The sequence below is a fragment of the Salvelinus alpinus genome, chromosome 4, assembly GCF_045679555.1.
Source record: "Salvelinus alpinus chromosome 4, SLU_Salpinus.1, whole genome shotgun sequence".
Taxonomy (NCBI): domain Eukaryota; kingdom Metazoa; phylum Chordata; class Actinopteri; order Salmoniformes; family Salmonidae; genus Salvelinus; species Salvelinus alpinus.
The window spans coordinates 67,639,072-67,645,249 of record NC_092089.1 but is presented as its reverse complement, the minus strand read 5'-3'; positions in this window follow the sequence as shown (position 1 = coordinate 67,645,249).

Below are 6,178 nucleotides of genomic sequence, written 5' to 3'. Positions count from 1 at the left end.
TGATCTAGGATCCGTTTAGCCTTTTCATAATAATTAATATGGTTACATGGACAGAGGGTACCTGGTCTTAGAACAGCACTCCTATGAGACACTTTAGGAAATGGGACCCATAACTGTAAAGAAGTGCATTAGTCCACATTTCAGCTCTAGGCCTCACCCTGCGGTAATCCTACAAAACCAGGAGATGTATTAGACCCCAGAGGTCTGTCACATACAGTACATGAAGCTCTTCTTACAGACAAGATATTGGAAGCACCCCAACTTAATAGTTTTTTATCCTGTAGTGTAGAACATATACTTTATGTGTTTTGCTGCAGGGGCTGCTGTAGATATTGTTTGATGACTCTCACTGTCGTTGGATCGTCGTTATCTATGATGCACTGTACTGAAGTTGTTTACATTTGTCTTCAATTAGAGCTATTTGGCCACACATACCAGTGGTGGATTTGGCGTCGAAATGAGAATGCATAAGCAGTAAAGAAGCCTATACCTACTGTAAAATGTGTTGGTGAATCTTTGATATTATCGGACTCTTTTGCTTCCATTGGTCCTGGGGCCCTTGTTAAGGTCAACGGCATCATTAACTTCACCCAGTACCAGGACATTTTAGCCAAAAACCTGGTTGCCTTTGTCAGGAGGCTGAAACTTTGTCACAAGTGGATCTTCCAGCAAGATCTTCCACAAGGAAATGGTTAATTGGCCACAAAATCAACGTTTTGCAAAGGCCATCTCAGTCTCTGGACTTGAAACCCATTGAAATCTTGTAGTTTGAATTGAAGAGGGCAGTCCATAAGCGCAGACAAAGGATATCAAGGATATGGACGGATTCTATATGCAGGAATGGTCTATGATCCGCCGCCCCCCCAATTTGTTCTCCAACTCATAAAACATTTTAGAAAAAGGCTCAGTGCCGTTATCCTTGCAAGGTGAAGTATTGAAAGGTATTGAAAACAGGGTTGTCAATCATTTTGACCATACCTTTAAAAAAAAATAAGTATTGTGTTAACCAAAAGTATAGTGTTAAACAAAATCTCTCCCACTGGGCACAGATGTCAATTAAATGTCTAGTTTTGATTTACATTTGGTTGAGTTGTCAACTAACGTGAATTCAATGTGAAATCAACCAACAATGTCACCCTGTCATTGGATTTAGGTTAAAAGTTGGGTGAAAAAAATACAAACTTTCCCTTACATATAAGACTTTTTGCAAATCCAATTAGTTTTCCAAGTTGATTCAATATCATCACATAGATATATATTTTTTAATGACGTGGAAACAGCATTGACTCCACCGGTTTTTGCCATGGGCTTTCTCTGAGCAATTGTATTAGAATAAAATAGTATAATTTCCCAATTTGTTTGAGCATACAATATAGCTCAGTATTTTTATTATTTATTTGATACAGTCATTTTTGCTCATCTTTATCAAGGCTGTCAATAATTTCAGACCCCACTGTATATACAGAATGTTATTGTTACTTAGTAGCCCTATCTTTGTGTCAAAAGGCGAGCGTGGGAAGAGCGCCATTCATACAGTAAGCTGTATTTGAGATGGAGAAATGGAGAAAAGACTGAACATAAAATATCTCTACTGCATTATCCCCTACGCTAAACAATCCACATTGCATTCATAATTCAAGCCTGATTTAGATCAATGTACACTATATGGCCAAAAGTATGTGGACACTTGCTTGTCAAACCTCTCATTCCAAAATGATAGGCATTAATTAATGGAGTTGGTTCCCCCTTTGCTGCTTTAACAGCCTCCACTCTTCTGGGAAGGCTTTCCACTAGACGCTGGAACATTGCTGCGGGGAATTGCTTCCCTTCAGCCACAATAATATATATATTATTATAAAAATATATATATAAAGTTTATTTCCTAATCGCACTGGACTCCAAGTGTATTGGCCAATCACTCAATCAATCACTCTAGTCTTAATTCCAACCTTCATTGCATAGTTAGGTATCAGTCTGCTCACCAGATTTGACAGTCTTTCGGCTCTTTTTGCCCTTCCCGCTGGGGGCCTTGGTCTTACTGGCCTTGCTGAGGGCACGGTTGAAGTGTTGGTCCACCATGCTACCGATGTCACCCTGGAAGTAGGTGAAGATGACTCTATTGGACTGCTCCTCTGTCTTTACAACTACCTGGGGGCTACCTGAACGTCCTGCCATCGCTGACTCAACTTAGATCCTGGGGGAACATAGTAGAGTACAATGGTTGGTAGGTAGAGAACCGTAATATATTGCCTAACAAGTCCATGCATCATCTGTAGGCTAGGCTACCCATTCAGTATGTGCTTGCTGAGTCACTTGAGTTTTGGCTTTTGTACGTCCATAATTAAGGGATATGGATATAACATTATAATGCACAGTTCAGATGCTGAACTTATGGTGAGTCAAACTGAATAGAAATGAAAAGTGGGCTGGCACGGACGGTTAAGAGCTTTGCTTGGCATACCAATTGTTTTCATTCAACCGCTCTCAACACTGCAGCAGACTTCCTTGTTGGTTTTGGGTTGAAATCAGGCATAACAGTAGCCGACTAAACTCAACTCCATGACATTGTTCTTTGTAAACGCGGCCAATTCTTTGGGTGTGGAAATCCATCGTTTTTGATTTTAAAAAAACATTATTTTATGTGACATCGGAACTCCAGTCCGCCCACACTTGTCACCTCTCAACTCCATCATGAATCGTGGAGTTGAGTTTAGTCGGCTGGCATAACAGTGACCTCTCACAGAAGTCCACCTGAGAATCCGAGACCATGATTGTGCTTCCGCGGTGGGTGTGGCCAAGCAACCTTTATTTGCATACAATTAACATATTTTAACATACATTACCATTTCTCCTGACAGTGGAAGAACTGCTCTGGCGCGCTGCCTGAAACAGAGGCCTGTTTCACTTGCATAGCACCGAAACAGCGGAAGAGGCTGCCGAACTATTGTCAGAAGTTTGACGAGGTGTATTGCGTGGTTTCAGAAGGCACTCTATCCCCACTCTTCCAAAGACAAAGATATGTGTTCTTTAGTTTGGTACGGCGATAGAGAAATTTTGAACTAGGGCTTACTCTCTCCATTTTTGTTTTATTTACTGACCTGGGTGGCTATTGTAGCATCCAGAGTAATTCACAGATCATCTCACCATGAAGTAGTAAAAGGGTTATAACCTAACATTCATTTGTGATTTTGTTTTCCACTTTGTTTTCCACTTCTGTTTTCCACTCATAATAATTCAATAATGAAAGGTATCCAGGTGATCTTATTTGATTCATCGAACACATGTTGAGAAATCGCCTTCATCTGTGCATGTATCAACATAAAATAATGGGCAGATTAAGCTATTCAAAACCTGACTGAAATGTCATCTTTTATTGGTCTTTATCTGTTATTTGCAAACAATGTCTGCTTGTCATTACACAAATTGAAGGTTCAAAGTAAATCAATGCTTATTCATGTCAGCACATTACAGGCTGTTCACTACATCCTTTTTATGCAGTTTGGCATTTATTGAGATGACTCATGTACTGGAGGCAGCTCTGCAGAGTGGTCAATACGCTCTAAAAATGAGGGTTCCTCAAGGGTTCTTTGGGAAGGGTAATGGTTCTGTGGGGAACCATAATGGCTCAAAAAACCCTTTGAACTCTTCAATGGTTCTTTACAGTTCACAAAAGGGTTCTTTGCTCTTTTAGTGATAATTAAAAGGTTGGGGACCGGCTCATTAGAATATTTTGGGCCGTGGTTTGCTCACAGCTCTTTTTGTACAACCGTGAGTGAGAGTGTCATTCCAGTTTATCTAATGTGTTGTGTTATGCCATTGCATATTATTTATGGCAAGTGATGGTGTTTTGTGAATGAGTCATGTATGGCCTTGTGTCAATTAAAAATGGTTGACTAAATCAGTCAGTGGTTCTCAATTCTCTCCTCAGGGACCCCCCAGCTGTTCCAGAGGTAGCTCGCTTGATTCAACTTGTCAATTAACTCAATAATAACACCTATAGCATTTTAACAGTATAATATGGCTCACCAGAATAAAGAACCCTGTATGGTTCTTCAAAAGGATCTACAAAGAAACTTTCAGATTGAAAAAGGTTCTTTATAGAACCGTTCTCCATAAAGTATCTAGAAAGAAACATAAAAAAGGGTTCTATATAGCCCCAATTAGGGTTGTAACCACAGCTGAACCCTTTTTCCCGGTGCTATATAGATCCTTTTTTAACGGTTCTTTATAGAACCATTCTCCATAAAGGTTCTATAAAGAACCATTAAAAGGGGTCCTATATAAAAGGTGTCCAAATAGGGTTGTAACTACAGCACCAAAAAGGGTTCCGTTATGGTTACAAGCCAAATAAGCCTTATCTGGGTCTATTTAGAACCATTATATTTTCGTGTGTAGCTGGAGCAGCCACAAAGTCATAAAATCTGATTTTAAACCTAACCTTAAACTTAACCACAGTACTAACCCTAATGCCTAACCCTAACCTTAATTTAAGACCAAAAAGTGAATGTTTTTACAATATAGACAATGTTGACTTTGCAGCTGGCCAATCTAGAGGAAACGCTCAGTTTTGCCTCCAGGGCAAGATTCATAACAATAAAGGTCAACCTTCCTTTTGCATCACAACTTTTATCTCTGTATATAAATCGGCCTACCTTTTTTTCAGTTAAATTATGTCAACAACCATGTAATATTGAATAAAAAAGTTCCCAAGTGAAATAAGTACACCATAAAGTGGGGAATTATAATAATCAGACATGTATCTGCAAATATTGATAAAACCATACATTACGTATGCAGTCTTGTAAGATTATATTACAAAGAAATGCATGCCATGTACTCTCTCTTACCTGAGCAGGTGAGCTCCTCTGATCAAGTACCAAGTCCCAGGTTTGATTGATTGAAGTAACCCTTGATGCTGCCTATTTCAATTGCCCACAATTACTCAAAATAACGTTATTTTGACAACAGCACTGGCATGCCTCGAATGCTGATAAATAAAACACAACCTGTTAAGTCTATTGTCCTCTCAAATGTCCAGATTGATGGAGAAAACATCGAACTCTTCGTTTATTGGAGTTTGTTCGTCAGAAACCCGCCTTCTTTCAACACATCCTGCGCTCGAGCTGCCTGCTGTGTGGAGATATCGCGAGGGAGGGTGTGACGCGCTATGACGGTATGAAGAGAATGTAACTTAACAACTTCCTCCACACACCTGCAGCACCTTATCAAAACATTCCTTAGTGAACTACACTGTCAAAAACTCACGTTCACGTTTAGAAAATGTTTTTTGAGAACACATGCTATATGGAAAGAGTTGGTCAATTATAAAGTGTGGAAATATCTACTGTGTGATACTGAAAGGATTAAAATGAATATCATCGTTATAGAATGGGTGTTACGCCGAGATAACACCATTATCATACTTTTTGTGCACTGTGCAAGTAATAATTCTAATGTTAAACTAAGACAAGCTTTGTATGCTTGGTATAGATGTTTTCCTATAGGCAGAATGCAGACAGCTGAGCATTTCACACAGTAATGTCAGACAATAATGTAATAAAATGTTTTTTATTTCATTTTTTAAGGGTGTAATAAAATGTTAATATTATATTTGAAATTCTTATTTTAAATAGCTCTCTTACAAAAACGAGAGCCGTATTCGTGATTGATATTATGACAAATGATGATAGATTTCAGAAAGTACACTGACAATACAAAAGATACCACTGAGGTTTTCCTGTTACACATGCAGAGAACCACAATGATAGTTACAGCCACCAATGGTGATGTGGTGTGACGTCTTTTCACTGGTCAATATAAGGACACATTGAGAAATGTGAAGTTATGCTATCATGTACTTGACAAATAGCCTTATTGTCAGATGTGTTGAGAACGGACATTTTGAATGGACTACACTGTTGAACATGCTCACAATGTGTCCTCCAAAAACTGTGTATACTGTCTGGAAGACACATGAGCCAAACAAATGATATGTATTTTCCAAAATAAGACTCAGCTTTGACTTGGTTTATTCAATGTCATTTGAAAGAGAATAAATACTCCCATCATACAACAAAAAAGTGAGCAAAGTGATAACGTACCAGAACAGGCCCAAAAATTGGAGTACACTGTATACCAGGGCAGGGCCTGTATTCATGAAACATAGTAGTGCTGATCT